Source organism: Phascolarctos cinereus, unplaced genomic scaffold (genome assembly GCF_003287225.1).
Source record: "Phascolarctos cinereus isolate Bilbo 61053 unplaced genomic scaffold, phaCin_HiC Scaffold_3;HRSCAF=262, whole genome shotgun sequence".
NCBI lineage: Eukaryota > Metazoa > Chordata > Mammalia > Diprotodontia > Phascolarctidae > Phascolarctos > Phascolarctos cinereus.
In genome coordinates, this window is record NW_027555736.1 from 254,684,922 (window position 1) to 254,708,004 (window position 23,083).

General features: G+C 35.6%; 1 long non-coding RNA gene and 1 pseudogene across 1 annotated transcript in view; both read left to right on the forward strand.

The window, feature by feature from the left end:
• The first annotated feature begins 1,659 nt into the window (after positions 1 to 1,659).
• The window catches only part of LOC110203681 (uncharacterized), a 261,878-nt gene continuing 240,454 nt past the window's right edge, over positions 1,660 to 23,083 (forward strand). Inside the window, exons 1-2 of the long non-coding RNA XR_013485485.1 lie at positions 1,660 to 1,769; positions 1,853 to 1,933. This is a non-coding gene — a long non-coding RNA (uncharacterized LOC110203681). The remainder of the gene's footprint in view (positions 1,770 to 1,852; positions 1,934 to 23,083) is intronic.
• LOC110203672 (glycogenin-1 pseudogene) overlaps positions 4,129 to 23,083 on the forward strand; it is a 37,526-nt pseudogene continuing 18,571 nt past the window's right edge.

Below are 23,083 nucleotides of genomic sequence, written 5' to 3' on the forward strand. Positions count from 1 at the left end.
CTTTCTCCTTTTGCTTAGTGTTTTGCTTTTGACCCCTGTGTCCTTTGGTACCTCTTCCCTTCTGTCAGCCCTTTCCCTTTTCTTCCCCTTTCCCCTTACTGTTTCTTCCCTCCCTTTTATCCCCCTCCCTTTTCTTTCCTCTTTCCCATCCTATTGCCTATAAGGCAAGTTAGATTTCTATACCTAACTCATTATGTTATTTCTTTCTTGAGCTAAATCTAACGAGAGTAAGTTCAAACAATACTCATCCCTCTCCCTTCTTTCCCTCTCCTGTAATAGGTTTTTGTGTTTTTTCCTGTACTGTAATTTATCCTTGTCTGTCTGTTCCTTTCTCAGTACATTTTCTTAGATCATACTAATTGACTTACTCATCCTCACTGACTTGCCCATCTTCACGGAGGCACTCAGAGGTCCTGGTGTTGGTGTTTGTGTGCTCTACCACCTGGGCTTCATGATTTCCTCTTGTTGGCAGTTGGAGGCTGCAGGGTTCTGACAGATTACCTGGTGTCAGGATGAAATCAGCAAGGCTGGAACTTTAGTAGACTCTAGGTTGCTTTCTTCAGCTCCTTTCAGATGAATGCTGCAGGATGTTTATCCACCTGGGGCCCCTTGCAGTGCTGCCTCCCTTATATCTGCTGAGGCACTTTGCTGTAGAATGCCTAGGCACCAGGATGTCCTCCTGGGTGCTAAAGTGAGGCTGGGCTACTGCTCTGCTGCTCCCCATCTTTCATTTGGTTCAGCTGTAAGGGTTTTTTTCTGGGGTGATATTTTCTGGGTTTTAAGAGCTTCATAGGGGATTATAAATGTCCCATCTTTAAAAAAAAAAGAATGTGGAAGTGAGAATGGAAACATGTTTCTGAGTATACAATTAAATATTCAGCATGTGGCAGCAGAGCCAGATATTCTGGGTGATGAGAATGGTACTTAACTATGAGAATCATCTCATAGAAATCTGAGTCATCCTTGCTCCATAAATCAGATTATTAGGTCAATGTCACAGAGGATAACAGTTTCTCTCTCCATTAAATAGGCTATGTCTCTCTGAGGAACAAGGTATTGTTGGAGGAGACTTGCAAATCTCTTTTTGTGAACTGTGACTTTCATAACTCGATTTCTCCACCTAGAAGATTAAAAAAGGTATATGAGCTATTCCTATCAAGCAATGAGTGAGTATAACTGAAACTATGGGTAAATAATTGAGGTGAAATATAATCCTAGGAAAAGGAGATGAAAAGTTGAGTTAGGAAGCAGTAGAGTGCCAAGAGACCTGAGAAGAAACTGATTCACAAAAGAGATTCAGTCTGTTGGTCATTGGAAATGGAAGATGTTTGAGGAGCTTTGACAATCAGAAATGGGCCTAAGATCAATTAGAAATGTATTAGGAGGGCAGAAAAGCCTACTACATGTCATCCAACTATTTAGAGTATTAAGTAATGTGGGATGACACTGAGTCAAAACCATCAGTTCTGAGAGTCTCAGTGTCAACAACATTCCCCAGTCCTTTGCAACTAGTTCTAAGAGAACTTTCCGAAGTTCAGGAAAGAAACTTCTCACTGGGAGGAAGAAGGTGTTCTTCCTCTTTTTGAATAGAGCAAGACATGCAAATTGGGTCCCTCCCTACTGGGATGAAAAGCAGCCCCAAACCTGTACCTGTACCTCCTCTGGGAGACAAACTCAAGCTCTCTGTGTCCTTCTCTGCAGAGGACTAACCTGGAAACTCACCATGAAATTTAGGCTGAACTGGATTTTCCTTCTGACCATTTTCCAAGGTAGTTTTATGGAGAGGAAGGGACAATGTGAAGTGGTGACTTCATGTGACTATTGACTTTAATGCAATGTCTCTGTGTTGCAGGTGTCCAGTGTGATGTGGAGCTGGTGGAGTCTGGGGGAGATGTGATACAGCCTGGGGGATCTCTGAGTCTCTCCTGCAAAGGTTCTGGATTTACTTTCAGCAGCTACGATGAATGGGTCCGCCAGGCTTCAGGAAAGGGACTGGAATGGGTTGCAAGATTAGCATGGTGTAAGTACATACTATGCAGACTCTGTGAAAGGATTCACCATCTCCAGAGATAATGGCAACAGCATGTTATATCTACAAATGACTTCCCTTGAGACTGAGGACACAGCTGTGTATTACTGTGCAAGAGACACAGTGAGGAAAAGGAATGTGAGACCTGATAAAAACTTCCCCTGCCAGGAGGTGAAGTGTCAGTGAGGCAAGAAGTGGACTGAGCTCATGATGACAAATAAAAGATGCCTATATCCAGGAACAGGTGTAGTGAATTTCTATTTATGGCTTGTGTGTTTTTTTTCTTCCCAGGAGAAAGCAACTTTTCCAGTAGCTAGCTATCATTCTTAATGCCTCACTCTCAGTCCCACCTCTACCCCATAATCAATTGTATTAGTATATCCATTCTACTTTTCAGAATCTACTGTACACTCTCCTTCTCTCCTCAAGGTACTGCAACCACCCTGAGGTAGGCCTTTACCAACTCATACCTGGACTATTGCTAGCTTGATGGTTGTTCTCCCAGCCTTAGTACTCTCTTCACTCCAGTTCACACAAACTCAGCTATTAATATCACCTTCCTAAAATAGATCTGACAGTTTTTCCCAATTCTGGTGAATCCAGAATAAAATATAGTTCTGATTTGGCTTTTAAATCCTTTTCTAGTATGGCTCCTTCCTGTGTTATTCTACCTTAGTCTTTCCACATGCTCATCAATCCAATGACACTGATCTCCTTGCTGTTCCTTTCACAACAGATTCCATCTCTCTACTGTGTATTTTCACTGGCTGGAATTCTTCTCTCCTCATCCCTGCCTCCTGGCCCCCTTGACCTCCTTAAACTTACCTAAAATACTCCCCACCTTCTACTTTCCCATCCTCTAATTCCACCTTTATGCTGCATATATACATATACACATACAACCACAGATATAGATAGATATAGAGTGCTTATTATTTCAATGTTGTCTCTCTGAATGAGTGACTCCTTAAAAAAGGTACAATTTTTGCCTTTCTTCATATCCCAGTACTTAGCGCTGTGCTTGGCACATAGTTTACTATGCTCAATAAATAATACTTGTGCTGATTTGACCTTCTGTTCCTTTTTGAATTTGGCTCTCCATATTGCTGAGCTTTGTTCTATTTCTGATTTCCATGTTATACATAATGAGTAAATCTCTGACATTTTAACATATCCATATGAGGTATAAATTATTGAGTATTGTTATGAATTAAATTTAACAAAAAGGTAAATTAAGGCACCTTTCTCTAAGCAAGAATATTCTATATCAAGGCTGGTAACCTGAGAACAAGATGGGTCAAAACTGCCTCAGTCTCCAGCCAAAGATCCCAAGCAAAAAACAGCTCCCTTTATAGATTTTGGCTAGTACAGAACAAAGAACAGAACAGGATAGGTGACATCAAGGGCTTGAGGTCAACATGATTTTTTACATAGGTGAGTGTGGGGAACAACATGATGTTTGGAAATTTGGAGTGGGGCCTAACACCAACCCTCCTTCTTTCCCATTTATGTCTAAGAAGTGGTTATTTAGTCTACTTTCATGTTAGAAGAGTGGTCTAGACTTCTTCTGATTGCAAACCAGATAGCCCTGAAGGATAGTTTTGTAGGGTAAAGATATTAGACCCAATTCCCTCATGGCAAACCATATTCCCTCAGGGTTAGCAGAATTCCTTCAGACAGGAATACACACTGATTAGCAAGAGAACTGGATTTCAAACTTAACCCTTACAGGTCAGCTGAATTCTGAACTAAGTTGAGAGACATAGAACCATAACTAAGTACTCAGTTATAGGGCATAATCAATTAATTGTAAATAAGATAATGAGAAAATGATACAGGATCCATTTTAATCTTCTCAGTATTATATGCATACAGCCATATCACATGCATTATCATAGATTAAAAATGCCTTTACAAAGACTAAAGAGTGTCCCACTCACAACTTGTAATCAAGTATTAAAAAAATGTTTATAGCTTTAGCTGATGTAAGTAATTTCATTAATCAACCAGAGGATTTTTAGGCTTGAAGTATGAAAGGAACTGACTCTACATGAGGAAGTTGTAGGGACTGGCTAACCAATAGAATCCCAAAACTGTTAAAGCAAATGGGCAAACCCTGCTCAAATGAATTATTAAAAAGGATTTAAATTCATTTTTAAAAGTAAGGAAATTCTAGTTGCTCCTCTCAGGTGCCTTCTTACCCTGACACCTGAGCTTTTTGTACTCAATAGCAATTAGTCACTGCCTCCTCAGCAATGTTGACTCCATTGGCACCAGAACAGAAATGTTTAGAAAAGATTTTCAATGCAGTCATCATTGCATGCATCTTGGAAAGTGAGGATTCAGCTCATCTAAACTTAATGAAAAGAACTGTGCTTGGTGTCTTGTTTACCAAACTCCATTTCTGATCACCCATTCAGTATTCAAAATGTCTGTTCATGGATGTAGATATTCTGGTACTGACAAACATTGATGAGCTTTAAAATTTAATATTATTATTTTTGCACTTAATAGTATTTTATGTTTTCCAATTGCATGTAAAGATTGTTTTCAACATTCATTTTTACAAGATTTTGAATTCTGAATTTTTCTCCCTCCCTCCTTTGTAACAGATACAATCATGTTAAATATATTTTCATTAGTCATATTATGAAAGAAGAATCAGAACAAAGGGAAAAATCAGGACAAAGAAAAAAAAAAAATAGTGAAAATAGTATGCTTTGATCTGCATTCAGACTCCATAGTTCTTTCTCAGTTGGATACCATGATTCATCTTGAGTCCTTTGGAAATATTTGGATCATTGTGTTGCTGAGAAAGAGCTAAGTCCATCACTGATCATCAAAAATATAGCTGTTACTTGTACAACTTCTTCTGGTTCTGCTCACTTTACTTTGTATCAGTTCAAGTAAGTGTTTCAGGTTTTCTGAAATCATCTTGCTTTTATTTCTTATAGCACAATAATATTCCATCAAATCATATATCACAGCTTATTTAGCCATTCCCCAGTTCATATATATCACCTCAATTTCCATTTCTTGCCACAACATAAGGATACCCTTTAATCCACTGCTAGGTCTATATCCAATGAGAATAAAAAAAGGGGAAAGGACCTACTTGTAAAATTTAACTGTGTTACATAATGTATGGAATTTTTCTTTCTTTTAAAGATTATGAAGCAGTGACTGAAAAATGAAAATACAAGTCCTGTGCCAGTGAAGGAAAAAAAAACACACAAAATTGACATAGTTCAGATTCTATGCATTATACAAGATTTCACAATATCAATGTGAAAATAATTTGTTTTTGGAAAGGTCCTAATGGACCTTGCAAACCCTTACCCTTACTTTCCCATCTTCACCCCTTCTCCCCATGAATAAGAGCACTGACCCACCCCTTTCCTACTCAGTACAAAAGAAAGAGAAGTAAATAAGAGCAGGGAAAAGATACTCTATTTCCTGAGGACATAGTGATGGCAGACTTGGAGCTCTGAGTAAGGAGAGTGGTGCTTATTTGGAAGTTCAGTCAAAATGCTCTGACAGTGTAGAAGACAAACTCATGCCCCATAAGGGCATAATGTGCTCAAAGTAAGTTGAGGGGGAGGTTATTATAAACTGCAAAGAGAATATAGTAGAAGTCTCTTTCTAAATGCTGTAGAAGAAGAAATGGGGGTTGGTTTCTTGGGTGCTATGTCACTGTCCCACATACATTATGGGCCTATATTAGAAACAGTATATTCCTAGATATAATGGAAGCTTTCTTTATCTCTTGTCCATTTCATGCTTCATTTACTCTAGGTGGAAGAGAGAGATGAGAGAACATGGTTGGCAGTAGAGGTAAAAAATTGGATTCCAATTTAAAAATAAGCAAAAAAAACAAGCAGAAGGAAACACAAGAGCCAAGGGACAGGGGCAGAGACATAGAGGGAAAAAGTACCCATGAGCAGATTCAATTCAAAATCAAGGATAAGAGACACTTAGGGTGCTTCCGTAACCAAAAATTGGAGTGGACTGCCTCAAAAAATATCAGTAACACGAAAAAAGCCTAACATGCATTTTCTTGGTATTGAGAATAATTGGAGTGATGGGGAAGGACAGACACTGTCTTTTGCATCATCAATGTTGCATGTTCTTAGTGTCATAAAATGCTCTCCTGGGTTTTAGAACCAGTTGTGGAGGATCCTTCTCTTTGCAGATCAGGGAGAAGACTAAGCCCAAGGAGGTGGCAGCTGTTTTCCCTTCTATTGAAGGGATGTGGGGGGATATTTTACTCATCCTGATTTATTTCTTGCCCCTGACCCTGATGGCTCTGGAGAAGAAAGTGAGTCTGGTGATTTTGCAGAGCCTTCCACCACTTTAATCCAATTCACTTGCAAGTCTTGACATCACTTTCTTGATGCCATGGTCCCCTTTGAGAATGAAGGACAAACAAGAAGAATGAAGGGAGGAGGACATGGAAACTTCTTTATCCCTTGGTATGAAAACCGGCACAAATCCTCAGGTCTAGGAGAAAAACTTCAGTCTTGTGTGACTTTATTTTTTATCCTGATGACAGATCCTGCAGAGCCTCCACACTGGGATTTGAGTTGAATTGGATGTTTTTAAAAAATACATTTCACATTCAATTCACAGAGCACAACAAGCCTTTCCATTACACAGCGTAATAAAAAAGATGATTGCACTTAAATTGCAAATCTACCACTTACAAAATGCTAATCCCCCCAAATACAGAATGACATTAACCTGTAAATCATGTAAAATTATCATGTAAATGTAATCATGCAAAAAAAAAAATCTTCCCTGGGGATCATCTTGTAGTCATTCCTGTTTTCTGAGAATAATTACTTCCTGTACCATCTCTTTCCTTTCCCCCTTTTCCTACAGCAATCTATTACAAAGCTTATTTATTTCTTTAAAATTTGTGTTGTCCACTGATGCTCACATAGTTGCTACATTCAGTAATAATAGTGTTAAATGGCTTGTCCAGTTGTGGAGCTAATAAAGACCTCCAGGGGCACCTAGTCTAATATCTCACAAAGACAAAACTGAAGATAACGGAATTTAAATGATTCTTAGTAGAACACAGTGTCAAAGGTAAAATTTGAAGCCAAGTCATCTCACTCCCGATAACTAGGTCAATTGGTCCAAATTATGGCACAACAATAAGATAAACTTATGGTTAACCAGAAGAGTATTGGTCTAAATTTATTTAATTTGCTCAAAGGAAGTTGACAGGGAGGTTATGATAAACTGCAAAGAGGATATAATAGAATCTCTCTTCCTAAATGCTGTGGAAGAAGTAATGGGGGGGGTCAATTTCTAGGAGAGGGCTGGTTTGACATGAAGTAGATTCCTTTTACTGATATATAGTACAATAACTTCCTTAAATTATAGGGGAAAAAATTAGACCTCAGAAATTTAGACCATCATGAAGTCAGTGGGCTAAAAATAAATTTATTAGTGTTGTTACGGGGAGTGGAGTTAGTGCAAGTAGAGGTCTCGAGTATCTTTCCTTAATGGGGAATCTCCTTCCTATAATTTAATTTTGCATTGCATATTACCAGGGGCCCCTCCAGGCCAGAGTAAATCTCTGGAAAGTCAGACCCACTGGGCTGCCTGAAGGGAGGAAATGGAAAAAAAAAATGTGATGGGATCATCTAAGACAGAGTTGTCAGTTTTCCTGTTACAGTTAAATCAAACTACTGACTGCTGACTACCACAATATCTACATAACTATTTGCTACCTTTCTTGTCTATGCCCCAAACAGAATAACTAAGAGTTTCTTAGCTTTTCTTAATTATATGGAATCAAGATGATAATTTTATAGCTGTACCTTTAGAAGTTTGGTGTTACTATGATAGGGTATAGATAAGCTTGAGATTTTCATCAGGACAATGCAAGATTTTCTTTCCCTAGGGAAATACTACTTTTGCTCAACTTCATATAACCATATCTTCTATTTTTTAAATTTCTTTAAATTTCTTTTTAAAAATTATGTTAATTTATTTTGATTTATCAATAATCACTTCCATGTGCTTTTCAGTTTAAAATTTTTCTCACCCTTCTTCCCCACTACCCTCCCCAAGAGCGTGCACAATATGATATAGGCTATACATTTACATTCCTATTAAACATATTTTCACATTAGTGGTGTTGTAAGTAAAAATTAAAACCAAAAGGAGTAACCATCAGAAAGAGGAAACAAAACTCAACAGAAGAGGAAAAAAATTGCAATTCAGCTTTCATAGTTCTTTCTTTGGATATTGATAGCATTTTCCATCATGAGGCCTCTAGAGACATCTTCCATCCTTGCATTGCTGGAATGGTTAAGTTTATCAATATTAGTCATCACACAATGTGGCTGTTATTGTTCACAACCTTCTCTTGGCTCTGCTCATTTCACTCAGCATCAGACCATACAAGTCTTTCAGGTTTTTCTGATTTCAGCATGTTCATCATTTCTTATAGCACAATAGTATTCCATTACGTTCATATACCACAACTTGCTCAGCCATTCCTCAATTAATGGGCATCCTCTTAATTTCCAATTCTTTGCCACCACAAAAAGAGCTGCTATGAATATTTTTGTACATGTGGGTCCTTCTCCCATTTGCATGATCTCTTTGGGATACAGCCCTAGAAGTGCTATTGCTGGGTCAAAAGGTATGCACATTTTTATAGCCCTTTGGGCATAGTTCCAAATTCTTCTCCCAAATGGTTGAATCATTTCACAACTTCACCAACAATGCATTAGGTGTTCCAATTTTACCACATCTTCTCCAACATTTATCATTTTCTTGTTTTGTCACGTCAGCCAATCTGATAGGTGTGAAGTGGTACCTCACAGTTCTTGGTAATATATAGAAATACCAATGATTTATGTGGCTTTATTTTATGGCCTGTAACTTTGCTAAAGTTGTTTATTATTTCAAATAGTTTTTCACTTGATTGTCTAAGTATATCATCATGTCATCTGCAAAGAGTGATATCTTTATTTCTTCTCTGTCTATTCTAATACCTTCCATTTCTTTTTCTTCTCTTATTGCTGAAGCTAATGCTTCCAGTACAATTTTGAATAACAGTGGTGATAATGGACATCCTTGTTTCACCCCGATCCTGTTGGAAATGTTTCTAGTGTGTCCACATTACATATTATACTAGCTGAAGGTTTTAGATAGAAGCTATTCATTATGTTAAGGAAGACTCCATTTGTATCTATTCTTTCTACTGTTTTTAATAGGAATGGGTGCTGTATTTTGCCAAAAGCTTTTTCTGTATCTATTGAGATGATCATGTGGTTTCTGTTGGTTTTGGTGTTGATATGCTCAATTACGCTGATAGTTTTCCTGATATTGAACCAGCCTTGCACTCCTGGTATAACTCCTACCTGGTCATAGTGTATTATTCTTGTGATAAGTTGCTGTGATCTATTTGCTAATATTTTGTTTTAAATTTTTGCATCTAAATTCATTAGAGAAATTGCTCTATAATTTTCTTTCTCTTTTTTGACTTTTCCTGGTTTAGGTATTAGCACCATATTTGTATCATAAAAAGAATTTGGTAAGACTCCTTCTACACCTGTTTTCCTAAATAGTGTGTATGGTATTGGAATTAATTGTTCTTTAAATGTGTGACAGAATTCGCATGTAAATCCATATGGCCCTGGAGATTTTTTCCTAGGGATTTTATGAATGGCTTGTTCAAATTCTTTTTCTGAGATGGGGTTATTTAAGTATTTTTCTACCTCTTCTGTTATTCTGGGCAATTTATATATTTGTAAGATTGTTAAATTTGTTGGCATACAGTTGGGCAAAATAGCTTCTAATTATTGTTTTAATTTCCTCGTACTTGGTGGCAGCTTCACTCTTTTTATTCTTGATAATAGTAATTTGGTTTCTTTCTTTTTTTTTTAATTAAATTAACCAAAGGTTTATCTATTTTATTGTTTTTTTTTCATAAAACCATCTCTTAGTTTTATCTATTATTTCAATAGTTTTCTTAATTTCAATTTTCTTAATTTTCCCTTTGGTTTTCAATACTTCTAATTTGGCATTTAATTGAGGATTTTTAATTTGTTCTCTTTCTAGTTTTTTTAGTTGTATACCTAATTCATTGATCTCCTCTTTTTCCATTTTATCTGTGTAAGCATTTAGAGATATAAAACTTCCTCTAAGAAGTGCTTTCACTGCATCCCATAAGTTTTGGTAACCTGTCTCATTATTGTCATTCTCTTGAATGAAATTATTCATTGTTTCTGTGATTTTTTTTGTTTCACCCGATCATTTTTTAGGATTAGATTATTAGTTTCCAACTATTTTTTAGTCTAACTTTCCATGGTCCTTTATTACATATAATTTTTATTGCATCATGACCTGACATGGATGCATTTAATATTTCTGCCTTTTGACATTGGATTGGGCGGTTTTTATGACCTAGTAAATTGTCAATTTTTATGTATATGCCATGTACCGCTGAGAAAAACAGTATATTCCTTTCTATCCCCATTCAGTTTTCTCCAGAGGTCTATCATACCTAACTTTTCTAATGTTCTATTCACCTCCTTAACTTCTTTCTTGTTTATTTTGTGGTTAGATTTCTCTAGTTCAGAGTGTGGGAGGTTGAGGTCCCCCACTAATATAGTTTTGCTGTCTGTTTCTTCCTGTATTTCCCTGAACTTCTCCTCTAAGAATATGGATGCTATACACTTTGGTACCTATGTGAATAGTAATGATATTACTTCTTTGTCTATGGTGCCTTTTAGCAGGATGTTGTTTCCTTTCTTATCACTTTTGAGAAGATGTATTTTTGCTTTTGCTTTGTCTGAGATCAGGATTGGTATCCCCTTTTTTACTTCAGCTGAAGCATAATATATTCTGCTTCAGCCTTTTACTTTTACCTTCTTTGTGTCACTGTTTTTCAAATGTGTTTCCTGTAAACAACATATTATAGGATTATGTTTTTTAATGCATTCTGCTACCCATTTCTATTTTATGGGAGAGTTCACCTTATTCAAATTCACAGTTATAGTTACTATCTGTGTCTTTTTCTCCATATGTTTCCCCCCCATGTATGCTTTTCTTTCTCCTTTCTCCTTTCCCCCCATCACTAGTGTTTTGCTTTTGACCACTGCATCCTTCAGTCCCTCCTCGCTTCTGTTAGCCCTTTCCATTTTCTTCCCCTTTACTCTTACTGCTTCTTCCCTCCTTTTTATGCCCCCTCCCTTTTCTTTCCCCTTTCCCCTTCTACTTCCTATAGGGCAAGTTAGATTTCTATACCTAACTGATTATGTTATTTGTTTCTTGAGATAAATCTGATGAGAGTAAGTTCAAATAATACCCCCTTCCCTTCTTTCCCTCAGCTGTAATAGCTTTTTGTGTCTTTTCCTGTAATATAATTTACCCTTATCTGCCTTCTCCTTACTCAGTACATTTTCTTAGATCAGACTAATCCACTTGCTTGAATCCATTCAACCCACTTGATTAGATTTCTTTTTATCATTACATCAAAGTCAACTTATATCCACCCCCTTTATGTATACTCCTTTAACATGGTGTAATAATACAGTTCTCAAGAGTTGCAAGGGTCATTTTCCCTTGTAGGGATGTAGACAATTTCCCTTTATTAAGACTATATTATATCTTTCTGTCCCAATTACCTTTTTATGTCTTTCTTGAATCTTGTACTTGAAGATCAAATTTTTGGTTGAACTTTGGTCTTTTTATCAGGACGGTTTGGAAGTCCCCTATTTTGTTGAATATTCATCTCCTCCCTTGAAGTATTATGCTTATTTTCACTGAGTGGTTGGTCCTTGGATGCAATCCGAGCTCCTTCACCTTGTGGAATATTGTGTTCCACACTCTATGGTCATTTAATGTGGAAATTGCAAGGTCCTGTGCAGTCCTGACTGTGGTTCCACTATATTCAAATTGCTTTTTTTCTGGCCACTTGCAGTATTTTCTCTTTCATCAGGTAATTTTGGAATTTAGCTATTACATTTCTTGGTGTTTTCAATTTGGGATCTCTTTCAGGTAGTGAGTCGTGGGTTCTTTCTATGGTTATTTTACCTTCTTGTTCCAGAATTTCAGGGCAGTTTTCCTTTAGGATTTCCTGAAAGATACTGCCTAGGCTCCTTTTTTCATCATGATTTTTAGGTAGTGCAATAATTTTTAAGTTGTCTCTCCTGGATCAATTTTCCATGTTAGTTGTTTTAGCCGTGAGATATTTTACATTTTCATCTATTTTTTCTTTTTTTTTTTTGTTTCTGTTTAACTGATTCTTGCTCTGTCATAGAGTCATTAGTCTCCATTTGTCCAATTCTAATTTTTAACAGATTGTTCTCTTCTTTCAGATTTTTTTTACTTCCTTCTCCAATTGGCCAATTGTATTTTTGAGGGATTTGTTTTCTGCAGCATACTTTTTTTTTTCCAGATGGCCAATTGTGTTTTTTAGGGACTTGTTTTCTTCACTGTACTTTTTTTTTCCCAATAGGCCAAGTTTATTTTTTAAGGACTCTTCTACCTCTCTCATTTGACTTTTAAAATCCTTCTTGAGCAGTTCTAAGAATGCTTTTTGGGTTTCAGACCAGTTCATATTCCCTTTTGAGGCTGCAGATGTGGGTTTGTTGACAAAATTGTCCTCTTCAGAATTTCTGTCTTGACCTTCACTCTTCTCTAATATAAATCTATGTGTTTCTTTTTACTCATAGGGTTTCTTTATTCCTTTTCCTTTAAATAGATTAGGCTCTCCTACTGGTGAGGAGAGGGCACTAATCCAAGCTTCATGTGATGGGTGCCTAGGTCTTGGTCACAGGCTTTGTGTGCTGAGGTCTCATGTTGGCAACTGGAGTCTGTAGGGTTCCAGCAGCTTACTTGGTGTTGGGCTGGAATCAGCAAGGCTGGAACTTTCAGGCAATTCTAGGTTACCTGCTTTTCCTTTCCTTTAGCTTTCTTCAGCTCCTTTTAGATGGGTGCTGCAGGGTGTTTATCTGCCTGGGGCCCCTTGCAGTGCTGCCTCCCTCAGATCTGCTGAGGCACTGGGACCACCTTTACTATAGAATGCCAAGGCACATGATGGCTTTCTGAGCTGGTTTCCACTGGTTCACTCATCCTCACTGAGGCACTCAGAGGTCCAGGTGTTGGTGTTTGCTGGCTCTACCACCTGGGCTTCAGGATTTACTCCTGGTTGGCAGTTGGAGGCTGTAGGGTTCTGACAAGTTACGTGGTGTTGGGCTGGAATCAGCAAGGCTGGAACTTTAGTAGAACTCTAGGTTGCTTTCTTCAGCTCCTTTCAGAAGAATTCTGCACGATGTTTATCCACCTGGGGCCCCTTGCAGTGCTGCCTTCCTCAGATCTGCTGAGGAACTTTGCTGTAGAATGCCAAGGCACCAGGATCTCCTCCTGGTGTGCTAAAGTGAGACTGGGCTACTGCTCTGCTGCTCCCCATATTTCTTTTGGTTAAGCTGTTCCGGGATTTTTACTGGGGTGATATTTTCTGGGTTTTGAGAGGTTAATAGAGGAGGGTGAGAGCAACTACCATTTTACTGTGTCATCTTGGCTCCCAGAAGTGGAAGAACTAACCACTTCTTTTAAAAATGCACATAGAGTCTTCCAACTGTCTCCAAATCAACCTTTAATTCCTTCTGCTTCTTACTCTGTATTACCCGAAGGGTGTGTGCCCTAATACTGTCTCTTCTGTCTTTAATTCCTTGTGTCTTCTCACTCAGTACTACACCAAGGGAGTGTGCCCTTGTCTCTTCTCTCTCTTCTCAGTATTAGGGAGAATGCTATCATTCAAATTCCTATTCAAATTTAGCCTTCCTCCTGAAATGACATAATTTGGAAAAAATTCCTACCCTGCTCCCTCCTGAAATGATTTGTTCTGTGGCATGACATTGTTAGCCTCACTTCCATGATATCATTCACCTCTCTCCTGTGATAACACTTGTCAATGGTTTCTTGTAGTGTCTCATTTATGGTATTACATAAAAATTTTCCTCCTTTTCTCCCAGCTTATGATATCATGAGACCCCTGAATACTTCATTTTCAAAGGTTTATAAAGCAATTTAAGGGGGGAAAAAATCACACCCAGATCTTGCCAAAAATGCAGATACTTTCTCTTTATTTTAATTTCATCATTTCCCTGCTAGAGATGACATGTATGTTTTATCTTCAGTTCTCTGGATTCGTGTGTTATTTACTTGAATTCTAAAGTCTTTCAAAAGTATTTTTTCTATACTGGTGTTGTCATTGTGTAAGTTGTTCTTCTAGTGCTACTCCTCTCTGCAGCAGTTCATAGATGTCTTCCCAGTTTTTTTCTGAACCTGTCCATTTCATCAATTCTTGTGCAACAATAATATTCCATTATATTAATATCCCATGATTTATTTAGCAGAACAAGTCCTTACTTTCCTACATAAATGTTAATTAATGTAATAACAATAATTATAATTACCACTATAATTATGTTGTGTGTGCTTCATACACATAATTTCTTATTGTACAATAATATTCTGTTATGTTCATGTTCCACAATTTATTAAACATGTCTTCATTTAATGGACATCTACTTTGTATCCCATTCTTTGCAATTTCTTTTTTCTTTGATCAAATCAGGAACTTCTTCTTTGACACCTGATATTTTCCGCTCTACCAAATACTGGGTTTTTCAAACTCTAAGTTCCATTGTTTCTGATTCTCCCTTGTGTCGTCTGTTCCAGTATTTTCTCTCTTTTTTAAACAATATAAAGTTATTTGATGACTGTTGCCTTATTTGAGGTGAGGACATGCTATTCTTTCTTGTCTACTACTTTTGATAATTTCCATTGATATTCTTGATCTTTTGCTTTTCCAAATACATTTTGTTATTTTTTACAAAGATCTGTAATATAATATTTTGGTCATTTGATTGCGTCAAAAGAGTATATCAGTTTTGATATATTGTCATGTTTATTATATTAACAGGGCCTATCAAAGAGCATTTGATATTCTTCTACCTGTTTACATTGTTATTTATTTCTGTAAGGGACATTTTATAATTTGAATCTATATGGGTCTTTTGTACAGTTCGGTAGGTTGCCTCCAAGATATTTTATGCATTTTGTAGTTATTTGGAATGGAATTTTTTTTTCCATTAGTGCTTATTAGTTTTTGTTTTTATTTTACTATTAGGCAATTTTAAGGTTTCTCTTTTGTTTTTAAGGAAAAGAGTTTTAGTTCAATGAATTATCTTAGTGGAAAGAAACTTTGGACTATGTTGTGTTAACTGAAAAGGAAATCCAATTTTGCTTAGGTTTATTATTTACTTATGCTTATTATTTAATTTGGGATAAACTTATATGTGGAGCATGTCCCAAAGTATAGACGTGTTTTATACACCACTTATCTCTAATTCTACCTCTGAGGTAATTAGAATTAATTGGAATTGAAGTAGAAAATTAATTGGAGTAATTTTTTTTAAAAGCAGCAAGACCAGATGCATATATATATGTAATGTGAAAAGATTTTCAGAATCCTCCCTTCTATAATATTTAAGAATATTCAAATTTGAAATTCTCAATTATTTGAATTTTTGTTATTTTAATATTTTATTCCCTTTATATCTAAATTTTTTGCATTCATTATTTAAAAATTTGACTTCCAACTTCCTTCCCTCCCCTCTTTCACCCTTCAATGACAAGAAGGCAAGCAAATATGCAAATCGTATTTCCATATTATAAATGTGGAAAAAAGAACAGACCAAAAACAAAAACACAGAAGAAAAATGAAGTTTAAAGAAATATGCTTTGATCTACATTTAGATTTCTTCAGTTCTTTCTTTGGAGGTGAAAAGCATTTCTCATCATAAGTGCTTGGGATTGTCTTGGATCATTTTATTGCTGAGAATAGCTGTCACTCATAGTTGATCATCATACAATACTGCAATTACTGTGGACAGTGTTGGTGTGGTTCTTCTCACTTCATTTTGCAACAATTTATGTAAGTCTTATATTCCCAAAATTATGTTAAACTGTGCATACCCTTTCCTCCAGTAATACTAGTACTGAGTTTGTATCCCAAACAGATAAAAACAAAACAAAACAAAAAAAGGAAATGATCCTTTATATGCAATAATATTTATATCAGCTCTTTTTGTAGTGGCAAAGAATTGGAAATTTTGGTGATGCCCATCAACTGGAGAACGATTAGACAACTTGTGGTATAAGATTGCAACAGAATACTATTGTGCAATGAGAAATGGTGAGGAGGATGATTTCAGAAAAACCTGTAACAAATTTCTGTCTAGAATATTTGAATCAGTTAAAAACCGTACCAAATGTGCTTCAGTGTGCCAGTTTTCTCAGATCCCCTCCAAGATTTTTCATTGTCCTTATTAGCCACTCTGATCAGTGTGCGGTGGTACTTCAGAGTAGTTTTAATTTACATTTCTCTAATCAAAAGTGACTTACAGTATTTGTAAGTGAGTATTGATTTCTTTGATTTCATACTAGCTGTTCATATCTTTGACCTTCTACCAATTGGGGAACGATTTGTATTCTTACAAATGTGACTCAGTTCACTGCTTATTAGAGAAATGATGCCTTCATTAAAAAGAGACTTCTTTAAATTTTTCACAGTTTTTCCCTTCATCAATATGATAAAGTTCAGAGTAACAAGTATCATTTTCCCATGTTGGAATGTCGACAGTTTAACCTCAATTGAATTCCTTAAGATCTATCTTTCACATTTACCTTTTAAGCTTCTCTCGAATCTCATATTTGAAAATCAGTTTTTTAATTCAGCTCTGGTCTTTTGATCAGGAATGATTGAAAGTCCTCTATTTCGTGAAATTCCATTTTCTCCCAAAGTTATGCTGGATAGGTGATTCTTCACTGTAATCCTAACTCATTTGCCCTGTAGAACATCATATCCCAAGCCCTCTGATCCTTTAATGTAGAAGCTTCTAAATCTTATGTGATCCCAAATGAGGGTTCACATTATTTGAATTGCCTTTTTTTGTGGCTGCTTACAATATTTTCCCTTCACCTGGGACCTCTGGAATTTGGCTATAACAATCTTTGGAATTTTCATTTGTGACATCTTTGAGGAGGTGAATGGCAGATTCTTTCGATTTCTATTTTACCTCTGGTTCTAGGACATCAAGGCAATTTTCCTTGATAGTTTCTAGAAATATAATGTCTAGGCTCTTGTTTTAATCATGTCTTTAAAGTAGTCCAATAAAGCTTAAGTTTTCTTTCTGCTATTTTAAAACTCAGTTGTTTTTCAGATGAGATGTTTCACACTGTTTTCCTATTTTTTCATTCTTTTGATTTTGTTTTATTGTTTCTTGATGTTGCATGGAGTTATTACCTTCCTTGTGCCCAACTCTAATTCTTTTTTTGGGGGGGAATTATTGTCTTCACTGAGCTCCTGTGCTGCCTCTTCCATTTAGCCAATTCTATTTTATAAGGATCTATTTTCTTCACCAAATTCATTATATATTTTTTTCCATTTGACCAATTCTTTTAAAAATTCTTGTTTTCATTGAACACACACACACACACACACACACATGCATACATACCTATTTGCATTTGGTTAATTGGCTTTTTAAGGAGTTCTCATCAGTGGATTTTTGTGCCTCTTTTATTCATCCTGGTTTTTAATGTTTTTTTTTTGCCCCCCATCTGAAGAATACCATATGCTGAGTGAAGTAAGATCAAAAGACCCTCTTTTGTTTTGGAAGCCAGGCCTAGAAGTGCTGACCAGACATGGTTATCTGGATAGAATAAAAGCAATGATTAGCGGGAAACCTATCTTAAATGCTTACATCAACAAAATAGAGAAAGAAAAGACTAATTAGTTTTGAATGAAATTTAAAAAAGTAGAAAAAGAACATCATAAAAATCTCTAATTAAAACTGAATTGGAAATCCTAAAAATTAATTGTGAGATTAATAAAATTGAGAGTAAAAATCATAACATTAATAAATAAAACTAGGAGTTGGTTTTATGAAAAAAAAAGGAGTACATAAAGAAATAGTCAATTTGATTAAAAAAGAGAAGAAAAAGGGGCAGCTATATGGCACAGTGGATAGAGCACCAGCCCTGAGGTCAGGAGGACCTAAGTTCAAATTTGGCCTCAGACACATAACACTTACTAGCTGTGTGACCCTGGGCAAGACTCAACTAAAAAGTTAGTTGAAACAAGAAATAATTTTAGCAAATTAGCAGGATATAAAGTAAATGCATAGAAATCTTCAGCACTCCTATGTGTAACAAATAAAACCCTGTAGGAAGAGATAGTACAATTAACCCATTCAAGATAACTCTAGAGAGTATAAAATACCTGAGAGTACAGCTGTCAAAACAGACTCATGAGCTATATAAACGAAATTATAAAAACTGTTTATACAAATAAAATCTGATTGAAATAATTGGAAAAATATTAATTGTGCATGTGAAGGCAGGGCCAATATACTAAAAAGGACAATTTTACCTGAACTAATTTATATATTCAATGAAAGCCAAAGTAATTTACCAAAAATATTCTTACTGAATTAAAAAAAAATAAGAAGTTCATTTGGAAAAAGAAACAGTCAAGAATATCAAAGGAAATAATGGAAAAAATGTTAAGGAAGGAGATTTGGCTGTGCCAGATCTTAAACTATAGTATAAGGCAGTAATTATCAAAACAAAGTGGTAGTGGGCAAGAATTTCAAGTCAGATCCATAGATAAGAATAAGCATCCATTTTACAGCAGCAAAGAAGCACAATAACTGTATTTGACAAATATTAAGTCTTAAGATTTGGGGATAAAATTTTGGTAAAATTTTTGAGAAAACTAGAAAGCAGAATGGCAGAAACTGGGCATAGATAATATCTTACACCATTTATGAAAATAAGGTCAAAATGGATATATCACCTAGATATAAAAAGTGATTTTATGAGAAAATTAGAAGGATATGGAACCCATTACCTATCAGACTTATTGATAGGTAAATAATTTATGAATAAACAATAGATAGAGTGCAGTTAGGTGTAAAATTAATCATTTCATTTTACATTAAACTAAACATTAATTTTTACATTACATTAAATTAATTTAAAATAAAGAAAACTATTTACTTTAAATACATTAAATTTAAAAGTATTTTTACAAATAAAACAAATGTAGCCAAGATCAGAAGGAAAACAGCAAACTGGGAAAAATGTTTTATAGACAGTTTATAAGATAAAGGCCTCATATTTCAAATATATAAGAAGTCTTTCTAATATATAAGAATGAGTCATTTCTTAATTGCTAAATGGTGAAAGGATATGAACAGACATTCTTCTGAAGAAGAAATCAAAACAACTTATAATCATATAAAAATGCTGCAATCATCATTGATCAGAGAAAGATAAATTAAAATTATCCTGAGATATCATTTTATACCTCCCAAAATGGCTAAAATGATAGAAAGGGAAAGCGACAAATGTTGGAGGAGATATAGAAAAATTGGGACACTAATTCATTCTTGGTGGAATTGTGAACTGATTCAACCATTTGAAGAGCAATCTGGATTTATGCCCAAAGAGTTATTAAACCACCTATATTCTTTGGCCTAGCAATACCTCAGCTTTCTATTTCTGAAGATAATTAGGGAAAAGAAGAAGAATCTGTGCATCTCAAATTTTTACAGTAGCTCTCTGAGTGGTGGCAAAGAACTGGAAATTGCAAAAATACACATCAATTGGGGAACTGCTGAACAAGTTGAGGTATATGATTGCGATGGATTAGTATTGTGCTAGAAAAAATGATAAACCTGAAGGTTTTAGAAAAAAAGATGGAAAGACTTGCATAAAATAATGAAGAGTGAAATGAGCAGAAGCTAGAGAATGTTGTATACAGTAACATCAGTATTGTTAAGAACAACTTTGAGCCAATAAGTTATTTTGTCTATTATAAAAACATAAAATAACTGTAAAGGACATATGTAGAAAGATAGCATCTTCATCTAGAGAAAGAACTGAGGTATAGAATAATTTTACGTCTATACACTTTATTGTGTCTAATAATAGCTGTCTCTAGGGTGGGGAGGGAAGAAAAAAAGGAAATAACTTTAAAAAAAAGAAATCTACAAAAAAAAGAGGGCTAAATAAAATTAGAAAAAAATATAGAGGTCATCTCTTGAAAGAAAACCCCAAATTAAAACTTACAGGAATATTAAAGACAAAATACAGAGCTTTCAGCTAAAGGGAAAAAAAAATTTGTAAAAGTAACCAGAAAGAATTGAAGTACTGAGGAGTCCAAGTCAGGATCACAAATGATTTAATAGTCACCAGTATAAAGAAGTGGAAAGCTTGGAATAAACTATTCGTAAAAGTTTACAGCTGTGAACACCTTATTCATCAAAACTGAATAAAACCCTAAATGAAGAAAATATATATATCTTTAATTAAGCACAGGATTTTAAAGAATTTCTGAAGAACAGAGTCATGAAGAAACATTGAAGGTCAAATACAGGAGTGAAGAGAAACAAAAATGCGAACATGAATGAAAAATCTTATTTCTCTGAAACCATCTCCTAGAGACAGCCAGTTGTACAATGGATAATATTGTTTTAAGAACAACTTTGAGCAAATAAGTTATTTTGTCTACTACAAATACCTAAAATCACTCTAAAGGAAATATGTAGATATATGCCATCTTCATCTAGAGAAAGAACTGATGTATAGAATAATTTTACATATCTATACTTTTTTTTTGTCTAATGATAGCTACCTCTAGGGTGGAGAGGGAAGAAGAAAAGGAAAAGAAAATAAAAAAAGAAATCTATGTGATAAAAAAGAACCAGAGGGCTAAATGAAATTAGAAAAACTACAGTGGTCATCTCTTGAAAGAAAACCCCAAATTAAAACTTCCACGAATATTATAGCCAAGTCCAGAGCTTCCAGGTAAAGGGGAAAAAAAATTGTACAAACGAGCAGGAAGAATTCAAGTATTGAGGAGTCCAAGTCAGGATCACAACTGATTTAATAGCCACCACTATAAAGAAGTAGAAAGCTTGGAATAAACTATTCCTAAAAGAACACCTTACCTATCAAAACTAAATAAAAACCTAAAATACACATCTTTAATTAAACAGAGGACTTTAAAGAATTCCTGACAGAAAGAACAGAGTCATGAAGAAACACTGAAAGTGAAATACAGGAGCTGAGAAACAAAAATGCAAACATGAATGAAAAATCTTGTTTCTCTGAAACCACCTAGAGACAGCCAGTGGTAAAATGGGTAAAGCTTGGGCCTGGAATAAGGAAAACCTGAATTCAAAACTGTCTGCAGACATCAGCTTTGTAAGTCTGGGGTACATCAGCTAATTTTTTTTTTACTTTGCTTTCTTCAACTATAAAGTGGGGTTAATAACAGCACCTTTATCATAAGATTGTTGTTAGGATAAAAAGACACATTTGTAAAAATCAGTTAACAGAATTCTGGGAATATAAGAGGCCCTGTATGAATGCCTACTACCTTCTCCCCTTTCCCTGTCTTGCCTTCTCCTTTTATCATAAACATACCAAGGACAAACTCCTTACATTTAAATATGGGGAGGTTGTGTCCCTATGGAGGAAGTCTAACTAGACAGAAGGTGAGAGTGGTTCTGTTATGTCTTAAAGATCCTGAGAGCAGAATGGAAAGGGGAAGAAGAATATTCACAGAAGGGAGATAGGGAAAGAAAGGTTAGAGAAAATTGTGTCACATAATTAGGCTGCACAAGTAAGTATGTATATAAACAAAACCACCTGACCTTTGTCCCTTATTTTCATCTGAAGTATCTAAATAAAGGAAGAAAAGTGAGACACACACACAGAGTTGAGTACAAAATGTTACATGATGTGAGTGAAAAGGTCAGAAAACAGATTAGAGAGGGTTGAGAAGTGCCTTAAAGGAAGGTATCTGGTATATACTTTTCCTAGTAGTGAGTGAAAGGGAAAACATTTGGAAAGATAGCTTGAAGATAATAGAGGGTGAGAGAGCCTTTTCAATCTTGAGAGGTTAAGATGTATTTTGTAAGAACAGAAATTTAACTATATTCTATAAGATGCTTTAAATTGTTGTGTTTCCTATAAGATATGTAGCAATGAGGGGGGAATTCAAATGTAGGAAGAAAAAAAAAACAGAAACAGAGAAAAGAAAAGCCAGGTCTTGCTTTACAATATAGGAAATTTGACAGTCTCCAAGGCTGATTGGAGGATAACTTGTGTAAAAATACAAACCAGAATTCTAATGGTCCCTGATGAGAATTACTTTTTTCTCAATAAGTACGAGTGTAAAATGGACATAAGATAGAAAACTGCTGTCTCAGCTGATGTCACTGTGTACAGTAGGTGGCATCAGACTTGGTTGCTCTGAGATGGAGGTCTCTGCAATCTGAGGCTCAGGCTATGCCTTTCCCCACATTCTATAGAAGATATACATATTCCCCAGGGATATGGTGTCACTGTATCATCACACACAATGAGTCCTGAGAAACAAAACACGGGACTTTTGGAGCATCCTGGAGACTCAGGGGGCTTTCTCATGCCTGACCATTTTGTGTCTCAATTCCTCCATCTCAGAGGGATGTGAGCTTGTATGTGCTGGTAAGTTTTTTAACCCTAGCTGTCCAGGGGAGAATCATTAAGGCACTATGCACTTTTAAGTTTGATCTACATTTATTACCATTCTTCCCCAACCTTTTTTTTTTGTCTAAATAGTGTAAAAAATCAATTAAATCAAGCCCTGATTTTGGGTGTCTGCTGATTTCTGAAGTAAAAGTGCTCACACTGAAAACTTCACAATGACCTGCCTCATGCCAACAAAGCATGTCCTGCATACTACAAGGCATGGGTGAATGGGTTTTGGGTACATAGCTCCCGTGGAATCCAACCACAAAAAGAATGAACAAAAAGTAGTTCTATAAGCAAGCAGAAGTGGCAGAAGTAGGCTCAGAAATTACACAAAAAGCATCCTAAGGCAGACCCAATATCTGCTGAAGACAAAAAATGACAAAAGCTTAGAGTGCTTTCTTAATTAGAAATGACATTGAGATAAGCTGG